Raw genomic sequence first — 16,658 nt, 5'->3', positions numbered from 1 at the left:
CAATGCGTGAAGCTCTTAGAGAAATAATTCTCTTGGACAAATTTAAAGATTTACTTCCTTCAGTAGGTAGAACCCATGTTGAAGACCAGAGGGTTAAAACAGCTAAACAGGCAGCAGAGGTGGCTGACAATTATGAACTAGTCCATAAATCTAAACCCTTTTTCCATCATCCCCACAAACCTAAGAAGGATAGAAGGTGGGAAGGTGAAAGGAAGGCAAGTAGCCAGGGAAGAGAAGGGCAGCTGAGAATGCCCTGGAAACTCTTCCTCAGGCCAGAAAGGAAGGTGCTGAAGGTGAAAGTGATATTTGAAGGCTTAAGTGTTCCCATTGTAACAAGGTGGGACATGTTTGTGCTGATTGCTGGAAGTTATGTGGGAAAGCCATGGGGCTTATTGGGGTGCGTAAGGTGATTCAAGAAAAGGAGCCCTGACTGAAAGAACAACAGATCAAGTTGTAGCATTAACTACAGCTGTGAAACCGAGTGTGAACACTGCTGTGAGTTCAGGGGAGGTGAATAAGATACATGAGAGTTATAAAGAATTTTTGTCAAGGGGAAAAGTAATCTCTTAGCATCAAATGAGACAACTGAACCTATAATTATATTAACGGATACAGGAACCACCAAAACACTTTTGCTGAGCAAAGGCATAACTTTTCCATCAGACAGCGCGTTAAAAACCAAACTTTTAGTCAATGGTATTAGTGGGGAGTATATCCCCTTATCTTTGTACCGGGTGCACCTGGAGTGTGACCTATTGTCTGGGGCAGTGACGATACGGGTTGTTCAGCAGTTACCCATGGATGGAGTTGACTTACTCCTAGGAAATGATTTTGCTGGAGCGAAGGTAGTAGCTTCTCTCATGATTACAGAGAGGCTGAAGAGACAGAGCAGTTACAGGAAAAGGATCCAGGGATTTTTTCGTTATTAGGATGACCCAAGCAATGGATCAGCAAATTCCATCATCAAGGGTCAAAGCGATACCACAGACAGATATCTGGCTAGCTGGAACTTTCTTTACAGACTTAGATAATCCGAAAGAGATGTTTAACAAGCCTTCTCTAGTTGATGCTCAACAAGCTGATCCAGAGTTAAGTAAGACAGCAGAATCAGCCCAAACTGAAGCTGAGGCCAAGGCAGTTCCAGAATGTTATTATATTAAAAATGGGATACTAATGAGGAAGTGGAGACCTCCTCACAGACACGCAGTGAGGAGTGGACGCTTGTTCATTAAAATCATCCAAATATCGTAAAGAGATATTACGGGTAGCACATGAAATTCCTATGGCAGGAAATATAGGGATATGGAAAACTCCTATGCGGAGAAACCAGCAGTTTTACTGGCCAGGTCTTCATAAGGACATGGTGCGTTTTTGTAAAACATGCCAGATGATAGGAAAACCACAACATGCAGTCAAACCGCATCCTTAGTTCCTATACCAGGTTTTGAGGAACCATTCAGTAGGGTGTTAGTGGACTGTGCAGGACACCAGCATATCCTTACTACTATGGATAAGATAACTCGATTTCCAGAGACCATCCCTTTAAGGACCATTACGGCTAGAGTAGTGGTAGAGAAATTAACCCAATTTTTTTGCTCGATATGGATTACGGGTAGAGATCCAACGGGATCAAGGTTCCAATTTTATCTTTAAAATTTTCAGAACATAATGAGTAGTTTGGGTATAAAACAGTTAAAGTCCACAGTATATCATCCAAAAACACAGAGAGCTTGAGAGAGGCACCATCAAACTCTCAAAACAATGACTTAAGCATATTGTCATGAACTCTCCATGATTGGGACAAAGGACTGGATTTTCTCTTATTTACTACCCGAGATTCACCAAATGAATCTATTGGTTTTAGCCTTTTTAAATTAATTTACGGACATGAGGTAAGAGATCCTCTGAAAGTAATGCAAGAAACATTTTTCGGAGAGAAGGATGAATCCTCTATGTTAGGCTATGTGTCCGTGTTCCAGGAACTTCTCAGTGGAACCTGCAAAGTGGCTCAGGAACATCTTAAAGATTCTCAAACAAAGATGAAAGACTGGGCAGATAAGCAAGCTGTGACCCAAACATTACAACCAGGGGATGAAGTGTTGGTATTATTCCCTTTATAGGGGACCCTCTGAAAGCACACTTCAGTGGTCCATACAAGGTAATTAAGAGGGTTAGTGAAGTATATTATCTGATAAATACATCAGATCATAGGAAAAAGAATCGGCTGTGTCGTATCAATCAGTTAAAATGATCCCATCGTAGGGAGGGAGCTAGGAAAGAGCAGGTTGTAAACATAGAGGAGCACGAAAGAGAGAGTGCCAGTGAGGTAGAAGGAGACTTAGACAATTCAGACTGAACCTCCTCCTATCTGGTTAGCTAACACTGAAATATTAGGACAGTGAGATACCATATTTTCATACTTAGAGATGGGACAAAAGGATCTAATGAGGCTACTTAGAGAATTTAAAGGGATTTGTAGGGATAAACGAGGGTCACAACTTTAGCCACACATGATGTGGATGTAGAGGAATTTTCTCCTATAAATCAACATCCTTATTGGTTAAGTCCAGAGAAACAAGCAGAAGTGACAGCAGAAATTCAGTTTATGTTGGAAAATCACCTAACTGAGCCCAGTCGAAGCAGCTGGTGTTCCTCATTCGTGTTAGTGCCAAAACCCTGATGCATCAACCAGATTCTGCACAGATTATAGAAAGGTTAATGCGGGAACAAAAACGGATTCCTACACAATCCCTCGTCTAGAGGATTATATTGACAGAGTTGGCAGTGCCTTGTTCCTTACTAAGATAGATTTGTTGAAAGGATACTAACATTGTGACTTAAGGAGATATCAACCTTTCTCACAACCAAATGGGTTATACCAACGCCGAGTGATGCTGTTTGGACTAAAAACTGCTCCAGTCACTTTCCAAAGACAAATCAATCAGGTGATCACTAACGTTGCTAACTGTGTGGTTTTACTTGGCTGATATACTTGTTTACAGAAACACACGAAAAACCATTTCAAACAACTGGAAGCCTTATTCAGACATTTACAGTTAGATCTAGTAATAAACCTTACAAAGAGTGAGTTTGCAAAAACTCGGAGTAACTTATTTAGGGTTTATCGTGGGGTAGGGACAAGTCTTGCCAAGAACAGCGAAGGTACAGGCTTTGATGGAATTCCCTGTCCCTAAAACTAACTGGGAAATCATAAGAGTGGTAGTGATTCTAGGGGAGGCGATGGTGTAGTAGTACTGTCACTAGATTAGTGATGCAGAGACCCAGGGTAATGCTCTGGGGACCCTGGTTCGAATCCAGCCAGGGGAGGTGGTGGAATTTGAATTCAATAAAAATCTGGAATTAAAAGTCTAATGATGACCATGAAACCATTGTCGATTGTTGTAAAAACCCATCTGGTTCACTAATGTCCTTCAGGAAAGGAAATTTATTGTCCTTACCTGGTTGTCTGGCCTACATGTGACCCCGGATCCACAGCAAAGTGTTTGACTCTGAAATTCCCTCTGAAATGGCTTAGCAAGATAATTGCTAAGTTGTGACAAAGACACAAAAAATGAATGAAGCTGGACAGACCACCTGACATCGACCTGGGTAACGACAATCTCAGCCCTGTCAGCCCTGCAAAATCCTCCTTACTAACATCTGGGGGCTAGTGCCAAAATTGGGAGAGCTGTTTCACAGACTAGTCAAGCAACAGCCTGACATAGTCATCCTCATGGAATCATACCTTACAGATAATGTCCCAGACACCACCAGCACCATCCCTGGGTATGTCCTGTCCCATCAGCAGGACAGACCCAGCAGAGGTGGTGACACAGTGGTATACAGTCGGGAGGGAGTTACCCTGGGAGTCCTCAACATCAACTCCGGACCCCATGACGTCTCATGGCATCAGGTCAAATATGGGCAAGGGAACCTCCTGCAGATTGTCATGTTCCTCTCTCCCTCTACTGATGAGTCAGTGCTCATTCATGTTGAACACCACATGGAGGAAACACTGAGGGCACAGAATGTACTCTGGGTGGAGGACTTCAATGTCCATCACCAAGTGATTCAGTAGCACCACTGCTGACCGAGCTGGCCAAGTCCAAAAGGACATTACTGCTAAACTGAGTCTGTGGCAGGTGGTGAGGGAACCAACAAGAGGGAAAAACATTCTTGACCACATCCTCACCAACCTGCCTGCTGCAGATGCCTCTGTCCATGACAGTAGGAGTGACCACCGCACAGTCCTTGTATGTGAAGAGAAAAAGATTGGTGAAGACAAATGTAGGTCCCTTACAGTCAGAAACAGGGGAATTTATAATGGGGAACAAAGAAATGGCTGAACAACTAAATACATACTTTGGTTCTGTCTTCACAAAGGAGGACACAAATAACATACCAGAAATGTTGGGGAACACAGGGTTTAGTGAGAGGGAGGAACTGAAAGAAATCAGTATTAATAGGGAAATAGTGTTGGGAAAATTGATGGGATTGAAGGCTGATAAATCCCCGGGGCCAGATAATATACATCCCAGAGTATTTAAGGAAGTGGCCCTAGAAATAGTGGATGCATTGGTGGTCATCTTCCGAGATTCTCTTGACTCTGGAACAGTTCCTACAGATTGGAGGGTAGCTAATGTAACCCCACTATTAAAAAAGAGAGGCAGAGAAAAAACAGGGAATTATAGACAAGTCAGCCTGATGTCAATAGTGGGGAAAATTCTAGAGTCCATTATAAAAGATTTAATAGCTGAACATTTGGGAAACAGTGGCAGAATCGGACAGAGTCAGCATGGATTTATGAAAGGGAAATCATGCTTGACAAATCTACTGGAATTTTTTGAGGATGTAAGTAGCGGAGTTGATGAAGGGCAGCCAGTGAATGTGGTTTATTTGGACTTTCAGAAGGCTTTCGACAAAGTCCCATATAAAATTAAAGCACATGGGATTGGGGCTAGTGTATTGAGATGGATAGAAAACTGGTTGGCAGACAGGAAACAAAGAGTAGGAATAAACGGGTGTTTTTTCGAATGGCATACAGTGACTCGTGGGGAACCGCAGGGATCGGTGCTGGGACCCCAGCTAATCACAATATATATTAATGATTTAGATGAGGGAACTAAATGTAATATCTCCAAATTTGCAGATGACACAAAGCTGGGTGGGAGGGTGAGCTGTGAGGAGGATGCAGAGATGCTTCAGTGTGATTTGGACAAGCTGAGTGAGTGGGCAAATGCATGGCAGATGCAATATAATGTGGATCAATGTGAGGTTATCCACTTTGGTAGCAAAAACAGGAAGGCAGATTATTATCTGAATGGCTATAAATTGAGAGTGGGAAATGTGCAACGAGACCTGGGTGTCCTTGTACACCAGTCGCTGAAGGTAAGCATGTAGGTGCAGCAGGCGGTAAAGAAGACAAATGGTATGTTGGCCTTCATAGCGAGTGGATTCGAGTACAGGAGCAGGGATGTCTTGCTGCAATTATACAGGGCCTTGGTGAGACGATACCTGGAATATTGTGTGCAGTTTTGATCTCCTTATCTGAGGAAGGATGTACTTGCTATAGAGGGAGTGCAGCGAAGGTTTACCTGACTGATTCCTGGGATGGCGGGACTGACATATGAGGAGAGATTGAGTCAGTTAGGATTATGTTTGCTGGAGTTCAGAAGAATGAGGGGGGATCTCATAGAAACCTATAAAATTCTAACAGGACTAGACAGGGTAGATGCAGGAAGGATGTTCCCGATGGTGAGGGAGTCCAGAACCAGGGGTCACAGTCTGAGGATATGGGGTAGACCATTTAGGACTGAGATGAGGAGAAATTTCTTCACCCAGAGAATGGTGAGCCTGTGGAATTCACTACCACAGAAAGTAGTTGAGACCAAAACATTGTATGTTTTCAAGAAGGAATTAGATATAGCTCTTGGGGCGAAAGGGATCAAAGGATATGGGGAGAAAGCGGGAGCTATTGAGTTGGATGATCAGCCATGATTGTGATGAATGGCAGAGCAGGCTCGAAGGGCCAAATGGCCTTCTCCTGCTCCTAGTTTCTATGTTCACTGATGATTGCACAATGTTCACCACCATTTGCAACTCCTCAGATACTGAAGCAGCCCATATCCAAATGCAGCAAGATCTGGACAATATCCAGGCTTGGACTGACAAGTGGCAAGTAACATTCATGACACACAAGTGTCAGGCAATGACCGTCTCCAATAAGAAAGAATCCAACTATCGTCCCTTAATGTTCAATGGCATTACCATCACTAAATCCCCCTGGGGGTTACCATTGACCAGAAACTGAACTGGACTATCCATATAAATACTGTGGCTACAAGAGCAGGTCAGGGGCTAGGAATTATGGGGAGAGTAATTCACCTCCTGACTCCCCAAAGCCTGTCCACCTTCTACAAGGCACAAGTCAGGAGTGTGATGGAATACTCCCCACTTGCCTGGATGAGTGCAGCTCCCACAACACTCAAGAAGCTTGACACCATCCAGGACAAAGCAGCCCGCTTGATTGGCACCACATACACAAACATTCACTCTCTCCACCACCGACCCACAGTAGCAGCAGTGTGTGTACCATCTACAAGATGCACTGCAGGAATTCACCAAGGCTCCTTCGAAAGCACCTTCCAAACCCACGACCACTACCATCTAGAAGGACAAGGGCAGAAGAAGATGGAAACACCACCACCTGGAAGTTCCCCTCCATGTCACTCACTATCCTGACTTGGAAATATATCACCGTTTCTTCACTGTCGCTGGGTCAAAATCCTGGAGCTCCCTCCCTAACAGCACTGTGGGTGTACCTACACCACATGGACTGCAGCGGTTCAAGGAGGCAACTCACCACCACCTTCTCAAGGGCAACTAGGGATGGGCAATAAATGCTGGCCCAGCCAGCGACACCCACATCCCATGAATGAATTTAAAAAAACGATTTTTAGGGATGTGCGCTTTCTATTGTAAATTTGTGCCAAACTTCAGTACAATAGCGGCTCCACTAATGGATTTATTGCAAAAGAAAGCAAAAGTGGTCTGGTCAAGAGCATGCCAGACTGCCTTTGAGAAGCTGAAAGTTATTCTAAATAATGAACCAGTATTAGCTGCCCCTAATTTCACTAAACTCTTCAAGCTGACAATCGATGTTGGTGACTTGGGGATGGGTGTGGTCTTATTGCAAGAAGATGAATGGGGAATAGAGCAGCCAGTGGGTACTTCCCTAAAAAATTAAATCAGCATCAAAACAGATATTCCACAATAGAAAAGGACCCTGGGTTTGTTACTGACTCTTAAGCATTTTGAGGTATATATCCTTCGTGGCTGTAAAGAAACATTAGTATATACTGACCATAACCCTTTGGCCTTTGGAGAAACATTTAAGGCTCAGAATGAGAGACTGTTCCGATGGAGTTTGCTAACATAACTTTATAACTTGAAGATTTTTCATATTGCTGGAAAAGATTATATAATCGATGATACATTATCAAGAATGTAAATTTTTTATAACCATCTGGAAAGCAAGAAAGTCAGAAAATTGAACAGATTCTGTACAAGGAGCGAATGGCTGATCGGTGCATGTTTGGATTCTGTTATATGTTATATCTATCTTTTTCTGTGCACTATGCGATGAAACAGATTTGGGAATTGGGTTTCATCTCTTAAGGGCAGAGGCATGTTGGATCATATCACTCGAGGCTCAATTTTTCTGTTACACAATGAAAGGACCTGGCATGGTCTAGACATCTGGGTGCTAACCTGGGATCTTTCTTTTTAAAGATCAGAATCTCACACGGGACAAAACCATTCTGCAGGCTTCTTCCAAGAAATCACCTGCCCTATAGGGTACTTGAGAAGGAGTTGCTTGTTCGTTTGTGTTGAACTACAAAGCTCTTTAATTAATGAAAAGCAGGGAGACAAAAAGGCAAGCACATGGGAGAGAATGAAAACTTGAGTTGTGAACCTGCTTGTTTTGAAGGCAGTTTTGTTGAAGACCAAGCTAAGAAAGGAAGGCTGCCTTGACTGGATCCCTCCCTCTTACCCTCCCTCTCTCTACCTTGCCTAAAATTGTGTGTAACTATTAACCTGTAGCCAGACAACCCTCACCTGAGTGTAACCAGTCTGCATTTGGACCTGTAAAGCTGAGACCAATGGTGAAAACTTCCAGGTATCTAGTGGGACCAAGGGCCCACCTGCACACGAGAGAATTGAGAATCACAGAATCACTCAGTGCAGAAGAGGCCCTTCGGCCCATCAAGTCTGCACCAACATGTGAGAAACTCCAGGTCGATAGCATCGAGAGCCTGTGGACTTTACCCTTTATTGTATGACACTCATCCACCAAAACCCATCTCTCCAGGGAGACTCCATGGGCAGGATTTTTAGTTTGGCGGGCCCACGAACGGCCAGGGACAGACCCCCGACTGCGATCGGCCCCCGACCACGATTTCATAGTGGCTGGCCAATTAATGACCAGCCAGCGTGAAAGGGACGCTGAAATACTCAGTGCTGCCAGGTTGGGGGTGGGAGGAGGGCAGGTGCTGAAGTCAGCCTGGGCGCAGGGGAGTACAGAATGAAATCTCCCTGAAGGCAGAGAGCTGAAGAATTAAAATGCAAAAAATAAAGATTTTAAAAACTGGGAAAAAATGCCCACGCATCAGGATCAGTCACCGGAACAGATGGGTGATCAAACTTCTGTCCAAACATTTTTACTTTGTAAAATTAATTCCGGAAACCTCATCCAGCCTGTAGATGTCCCGCTTGGGGATGAGGTTTCTCGAAAAATGCAAAAGCTGCCTGGCCGATTTGTCCGCCTGCCAACATTACTGTTGGGCAGGCAACATAACATCTCAGTTAATTATTACTTTAATGGCATTAATAGGCCTCTTAATAGTCAATGGTCACGCTGCCACCTCTCGTGCACGTCCACTGTCCAAAATATCGCGCCCTATTTCACACTCGAGCATGTTGGGCGCTCCCAGCAAAATATTCAGCCCTGTTTGTTCTTTATTTGTCTCCCTCCTCGTCCTCTCCTACCCTTCCTTTCTGCCTCCATCCTTCACCCTCCCTCTTTCTCTCCCTCCCTCCCTCTTTCAATCTCTCTCCCTTCCATCCCTCCCTCGCACTCCCTCCTGCCTGCCCCCTCCTCCTCTCCCTCCCGCTTTCCCTCCTCTTCTCTCACTCTTTCCCTCACTCCCCCTTTCCCTCACTCTTCCTCTTTCCCTCCCCCCACACTCCCCTTTCGCTCGAACACCCTCTTTCCCACACTCCCTCTTTCCCTCACTCCCCTTCTTTCCCTTCCTCTCCGTCCTTCCCTCCATCCCACTTTCCCTCCCCCTCCCTCTTTCCTGCCCTACCCCTTTCCCACCCCTTCCATCTTTTCCAGGGCCCCCTTTCCCTCACTCCCTCCTTTTTTCCCTCTCTCCTGCTTGCCCCCTCTTTCCCTCCCTCCCTCTTTCCCTCTCTCCTGCTTGCCCCCTCTTTCCCTCCTCTTCCCTCCCTCCCTCTCTCTTTCTGCTCTGACCCTCCTTCCCTCCCACCCACTTTCCCTCCCCTTCTCCGTCCTTCCCTCTTTCCCTCCCTCACTCTCCCTACATCTTTCCCTTTCTCCTGGTCCCTTCCTCTTTCCCCCCCATGTCCCTCTTTCCCTCCCCTCTTCCCTCTGCCCTTCCCTCCCACCCTTGTCCCCTCCCCCCTTTCGGCTCCCTCCCTCCCTCCCTTTTGCTTTCTCTCCCCATCTCCCTCTTTCCCTGCCCCCTCCTTCCATCCCCCTCGCTCCTGCCTTTCATTCCCTTCCTCTTTCCCTCCCCTCTCTCTCTACCTCCCCTTCCATTGTCCGTCCCCCTCCCTCTTTCCCTCTTCCTCCCTCCCTCCTCTTTCCCTGCCCTCCTTCTCCTCCACTTTTCCTTCCGCCTCCCTTCCTCTTTGCCTCCCCCTTTCCCTCCCTCCCTCCCCCTCTTTCCCTCCCTCCCTCCCCCTCTTTCCCTCCCTCCCCCTCTTTCCCTCCCTCCCCCCCTCTTTCCCTCCCTCCCTCCCCCTCTTTCCCTCCCTCTCCCTCTTTCCCTCCCTCCCTCCCTCTCCCTCTTTCCCTCCCTCCCTCCCTCCCTCCCTCTCCCTCTTTCCCTCCCAACTGGTTTCCTCCCTCTTTCCCTCCCTCCCCCTCTTTCCCTCCCTCCCTCCCCCTCTTTCCCTCTTTCCATCCCTCCCCCTCTTTCCCTCCCTCCCTCCCCCTCTTTCCCTCCCTCCCCCTCTTTCCCTCCCTCCCTCCCCCTCTTTCTTTCCCTCCCTCCCTCCCCCTCTTTCCCTCCCTCCCCCTCTTTCCCTCTTTCCCTCCCTCCCCCTCTTTCCCTCCCTCCCTCCCCCTCTTTCCCTCCCTCCCTCCCCCTCTTTCCCTCCCACCTGGTTTCCTCCCTCTTTCCCTCCCCCACTGTCTGTCCCCCTCCCCCCTCCTTCTCTCTCCCTCCCTCCCTCCCTCCCTCCCTCTTTCACTCCCCCCTCATCCCTCCTTCTCTCTCCCTCCCTCCCTCCCTCCCTCCCTCCCTCTTTCACTCCCCCCTCATCCCTCCTCCTCTCTCCCCTCCCTCTCCCTCTCACTCTCCCTCCTTTTCCCTCCCTCTTCCCGTTTCCGTTCCCCTCTCCCTCTCTCCTTTGTTCTCTTTTCCCTTTCTCCTTTTCCACACTCACCTCTTCCTCCTCAGTCTCTCCCTCCGGGTTATAGTCCCGCCCCCCTCTCTTCACGCCGATTGGTCAGGGCCCAACGTCCGTCAGTGTGGTCCCGCTGCTCATTGGACTATCGGGTGTCGGTCAGAGCACGCCCGCCCCTCCCTTCCCGCCTTCTCACGCCCCCTTGTCGGACTGACGCTGAGGGTTCCCCTGGTAACGGGACGGGGCGGGGCCTGAGGGACCCGGGGGAGGTGCGGGGCGGCGCGGGGCAGGGGGCGGGGCAGGGGGCGGGGCAGGGGGCGGGACCTCAGGGACCAGGGGCGAGTCCTAAGGGACCGGGGGCGGGGCCGGGCACCAGCTGCTGATTTGGTTGTGGAGAGTTCGAATCCCCCGTGTCCCGGTTTCATCCATCGCGGCTTCAAACTGCTCAATTAGTGAGTTAATGGCTTTAAATTCACAATCAGCTCTGCTCCACCTCCCGTCAAACTCTTCACCTCCCCTCCCTCCCTCTGCTCCCCCTCCCACTCTCCCTCCGCCCCCTCCCACTCTCCCTCCTCCCTCTCCCACTCTCCCTCCTCCCCCTCCCACTCTCCCTCCGCCCCCTCCCACTCTCCCTCCGCCCCCTCCCACTCTCTCCCTCCTCCCCCTCCCACTCTCCCTCCGCCCCCTCTCACTCTCCCTCCGCCCCCTCCCACTCTCCTTCCGCCCCCTCCCACTCTCTCCCTCCTCCCTCTCCCACTCTCCCTCCTCCCCCTCCCACTCTCCCTCCGCCCCCTCCCACTCTCCTTCCGCCCCCTCCCACTCTCTCCCTCCTCCCTCTCCCACTCTCCCTCCTCCCCCTCCCACTCTCCCTCCGCCCCCTCCCACTCTCCTTCCGCCCCCTCCCACTCTCTCCCTCCTCCCCCTCCCACTCTCCCTCCACCCCCTCTCACTCTCCCTCCGCCCCCTCCCACTCTCCCTCCTCCCCCTCCCACTCTCCCTCCGCCCCCTCCCACTCTCCTTCCGCCCCCTCCCCCTCTCTCCCTCCTCCCCCTCCCACTCTCCCTCCACCCCCTCTCACTCTCCCTCCGCCCCCTCCCACTCTCCCTCCTCCCCCTCCCACTCTCCCTCCGCCCCCTCCCACTCTCCCACCTCCCCCTCCCACTCTCTCCCTCCGCCCCCTCTCACTCTCCCTCCGCCCCCTCTCACTCTCCCTCCGCCCCCTCCCACTCTCCCTCCGCCCCCTCCCACTCTCCCTCCTCCCTCTCCCACTCTCCCTCCTCCCCCTCCCACTCTCCCTCCGCCCCCTCCCACTCTCCTTCCGCCCCCTCCCACTCTCTCCCTCCTCCCCCTCCCACTCTCCCTCCACCCCCTCTCACTCTCCCTCCGCCCCCTCCCACTCTCCCTCCTCCCCCTCCCACTCTCCCTCCTCCCCCTCCCACTCTCCCTCCACCCCCTCCCACTCTCCCTCCGCCCCCCCCTCCCACTCTCCCTCCGCCCCCTCCCACTCTCCCTCCTCCCTCTCCCACTCTCCCTCCGCCCCCTCTCACTCTCCCTCCTCCCCCTCCCACTCTCCCTCCGCCCCCTCCCACTCTCCCACCTCCCCCTCCCACTCTCTCCCTCCGCCCCCTCTCACTCTCCCTCCGCCCCCTCTCACTCTCCCTCCGCCCCCTCCCACTCTCCCTCCGCCCCCTCCCACTCTCCCTCCTCCCCCTCTCACTCTCCCTCTGCCCCCTCCCACTCTCCCTCCTCCCTCTCCCACTCTCCCTCCGCCCCCTCCCACTCTCCCTCCGCCCCCTCCCACTCTCCCTCCTCCCTCTCCCACTCTCCCTCCGCCCCCTCTCACTCTCCCTCCGTCCCCTCCCACTCTCCCTCCGCCCCCTCCCAATCTCTCCCTCCGCCCCCTCCCACTCTCCCTCCTCCCCCTCTCACTCTCTCTCTCTGCCCCCTCCATTCCCCCACCCCCTGCCCTCACCTCACCCCTTCTCTGCCCCCTCTGTCCCTTTTTCCTCCTCCCCTCCCTTCCCCTCTCTGCCCCTCCCTTCCCCCCTCTGCCCCCTCCCCTCCCTCTCTTTCTCTGCTCACTGCCTCTCTCTCTGTCCCCTCCCTTCCTCCCCTTCCCCTCGCCTCCCTCTCTTCCCTCTCCTCCCCTTCCCCTCCTCCTCCAAAACCCCTCCCCTTCTCCTCCTCCTCCTAACCTCCTCTCCTACCGCCTCTCTTCCTCTCCTCCTCCTCTCCTGCTCCTTCCTTCCCTTTCCTCGGCCTACCTCATCCTCTCTTCCTCCCTTCCTCCTCCTTCCTTCCTCCTCCTCCTACCTCCTCCTACTCCTTCATGCCCCCTCTTCCCGCTCCTCCCCTTTCCTCATCTCTCATCCCCTCTTCCCATCTTCTCTCCCCAATCCCCTTCCCTGTCCTCCCTCCCTCAGAACTCAGGGGATGGTAGCCTCCAGTGATTGCCACCTTGATGTCCAACAAGCAATGTGTGCTCACATGGTCCATATGGAAGAAGGTTCAGGAGGCTGCATTTGTCAGGATTGACCTGTCCAGAATTTAATGTAACTACTGGAGAGGGCTCGTCAGATGAACAAGAAAAAATTGCAACTGGAGATACCTGAAGTCAAATACATAGGTCATGTACTAACAGCAAAAATTCTTTATGCGGATTCTGACAAGGTGAGAGCTGTAGCAGCGATGCAGCGACCAAGAGATATGAGAGCAGTGCAACGATTTGTTGAATTTTTTAATCATTCATGGGGTGTGGGCGCCACTGGCTGGACCAGCGTTTATTGCCCATCCCTAGTTGCCCTTGAGAAGGTGGTGGTGAGCTGCCAAAGCATTGCATGTTTTCAAGAAGGAGCTAGATATAGCTCTTGGGGCGAAAGGGATCAAAGGATTTGGGGAGAAAGCAGGAGCAGGCTATTGAGTTGGATGATAAGCCATGATCATAATGAATGGCGGAGCAGGCTCGAAGGGCTGAATGGCCTACTCCTGCTCCTAGTTTCTATGTTTCTATGTTTCTTGAACTGCTGCAGCCCATGAGGTGTAGGTACATCCACTGTGCTGTTAGGGAGGGAGTTCCAGGATTTTGACCCAGTGACAGTGAAGGAATGCCACACAGGATGGTGAGTGACTTGGAGGGGAACTTCCAGGTGGTGGTGTTCCCATCTATCTGCTGTCCTTGTCCTTCTAGATGGTAGCAGTTGTGGGTTTGGAAGGTGCTGTCTAAGGAGCCTTGGTGAATTCCTGCAGTGCATCTTGTAGATGGTACACACACTGCTGCTACTGTGGGTCGGTGGTGGAGGGAGTGAATGTTTGTAGATGAAGTGCCAATCAAGTGGGCTGTCTTGTCCTGGATGGTGTCAAGCTTCTTGAGTGTTGTGGGAGCTGCACTCATCCAGGCAAGTGGGGAGTATTCCATCACACTCCTGACTTGTGCCTTGTAGATGGTGGACTGGGTTTGGGGAATCAGGAGGTGAGTTACTCATCACAGGATTTCTGGCCTTTGACCTGCTCTTGTAACCACAGTATTTATATGGCTAGTCTAGATCAGTTCCTGGTTAATGGTAAACCCCAGGATGTTGACAGTGGGGGATGCAGTGATGAAATGCCATTGAACATCAAGGGGTGATGGTTGGATTCTGGCTTGTTGGAGATGGTCATTTCCTGACACTTGTGTGGTGTGAATGTTACTTGTCACTTGTCAGCCCAAGCCTGGATATTGTCCAGGTCTTGCTGCAGTTGGACATGGACCGCTTCAGTATCTGAGGTGTCGCGAATGGTGCTGAACATTGTGCAATCATCAGCGAACATCCCCCCTTCTGACCTTATGGTGGAAAGAAGGTCATTGATGAAGCAGCTGAAGATGGTTGGGCCTAGGACACTACCCTGAGGAACTCCTGCAGTGATGTACTGGAGCTGAGATGACTGACCTCCAACAACCACAACCATCTTCCTTTGTGCTAGGTATGACTCCAACCAGTGGAGAGTTTTCCCCAATTCCCATTGACTCCAGTTTTGCTCGGACTCCTTGATGCCACACTCGGCCAAATTTGAGAACAATTTAGCAAAATATTTGCGTAATTTGTCAGCAGAGTGTGAACCATGATGCAACCTCACTACCAAGGAGGTGCAGTGGTATTGGGGAACAGAACAAGAATCAGTGATCACGAGAATTAAACAACTATTGGTGACAACGCCAGTGCTGAAGTATTATCATATCAATGATTAAGTCACCTTTCGGTGTGACCCCAGCGAGATAGGCCTTGGAGCAACCTTAATGCAGCAAGGACATCCAGGGCATTAATGCAAACTGAACAATGCTACGCTTAGATTGAGAAAGAGTGCCTGGCTATTGTTTTTGTTTGTGAGCATTTTTTCAATACCTGCTTGAGAGAGACAAAGTAACAGTGGAGTTAAACCACAAGCCACTTCAAAGCATTTTTATCAAAGCACTACTATCTGCTCCAACATGTCTGTAAAGTATGTTACTTACAAAGATATCATCTGGATGTGACATTCAAGTGAGGAATACTGAAGTACATTGTAGACGTGCTGTCGAGCACAGAATTCCCTTTGAAGGAAATTGAGTATACTACAACAGAGTATGCTTCAACATGAAACAGCAGCGAGTCAGGCTCTGGAAGTCTTCAACCCAGCAGAGACATTGAATCTGACGGACAAGCATCTTGCTCAGCTCGAGTGAACTACCCAGCAAGATGCAACTCTCCAAGTGCTGCAAGAAGTGGTGATGAAAAGGCCTGAGAGCATCAGGGATACACCTGTAATAAAAACAAAAAACTGCGGATGCTGGAAATCCAAAACAAAAACAGAATTACCTGGAAAGACTCAGCAGGTCTGGCAGCATCGGCGGAGAAGAAAAGAGTTGACGTTTCGAGTCCTCATGACCCTTTAACAGAACTGAGTGAATCTAAGGAGACGGGTGAAATATAAGCTGGTTTAAGGTGGGTGGGGGGGGGTGCGTGGGGGTTGGATGGGGGTAGAGAAGTGGGGGCGGGGGGGTGGTGGGGGGGGGATGGTTGCTGGGCATACCCAGGTAAATTGACAGCCCAAGATGGCATCTTGTATAAAGGAAATAGAGTTGTCATCCCTAAGCAGTCGAGAGGAGAGATGCTGAGGGCATCCACACAAACCATTGAGGAATTGAATTGACTCTGAGAAAGGCAGTGTGCTTTACTGACCGAACAAGAGCAATGGAATTAAAGGCCATATAGGCCAGTGCGGTGCTTGTAATGCACACCAAGCTAAACAAGCTAGAGAGCTGTTGATGACGCATGACATCCAGACAGACCATGATGAAGCTGGGAGTAGACCCTTTCACTTTGGCAGGATCTGATTATCTTGCCACTGTAGACCACTATTGGGATTGAGACCAGCTGACACTTCAGTCGGTACGGCATTCCAGACATCATGCTGACTGACAATGGGCCTCAGTTCACGAGTGAAGAATTCAGCCACTTCACAAAGGATTGGGAAATCTAGCACTGCACATCATCTCTGCACAATCCCCAGGCAGATGGAAAGGCTAGCTGAGGGGGCTGTGAAAATCGCCAAAGGAATCTTTCAGAAATCGAGCAAATCTAGCACAGGTGAAAACAAGGCAATCCTCAAATGGAGAAACGGTCCGACTGAAGGGATGGAAAGTACTGCAGTCCAAACATTAATGTGACATCGCATCCAAACTACTCTTTCAATAGCAAAAAAGCTACTGAAACCAGAAGATGAAACAACAGAAAGTCAATCTTCATTTTGACAAAACTGCCAAACCTTTGCCAGAGTTGAGCATTGGAGAGCCAGTCAGGATGCAAACCTTCAACTATCTCAGTAGGAATCAGCCCCAGTGGCAACTGGGGACATGCACAGAGCAGTGGCCACCTCGATTGTACATGGTGGGCCTGAATGACTAAATATAGCAGCACAACCACAGGCTTTATAAGAACAAGTAGTGAAACTGTTCCTTCACTGCAGGCGGCCAATGAGGAAGATGG

General features: G+C 49.9%; 1 protein-coding gene across 3 annotated transcripts in view; it reads right to left on the bottom strand.

Moving 5' to 3' along the window:
• Window positions 1-10,719, bottom strand: part of capslb (calcyphosine-like b) — a 35,994-nt gene extending 25,275 nt beyond the window's left edge. For 2 of the 3 annotated variants that reach the window (XM_041186413.1, XM_041186411.1), the window contains exons 1-2: window positions 7,364-7,408; window positions 2,621-2,695 (exon numbers count right to left, since the gene is read on the bottom strand). The gene's annotated coding sequence lies outside the window, so the exon portion shown is untranslated. Of the gene's footprint in view, window positions 1-2,620; window positions 2,696-7,363; window positions 7,409-10,695 lie in introns of those variants that run through there. The other variant, XM_041186412.1, reaches the window with a different exon arrangement.
• Between the last annotated feature and the right edge of the window lie 5,939 nt (window positions 10,720-16,658).

The sequence above is a fragment of the Carcharodon carcharias genome, chromosome 4, assembly GCF_017639515.1.
Source record: "Carcharodon carcharias isolate sCarCar2 chromosome 4, sCarCar2.pri, whole genome shotgun sequence".
Lineage (NCBI taxonomy): Eukaryota > Metazoa > Chordata > Chondrichthyes > Lamniformes > Lamnidae > Carcharodon > Carcharodon carcharias.
The sequence above is the reverse complement of the archived record's forward strand: the minus strand, read 5'-3'. Positions and strand labels throughout refer to the sequence as shown.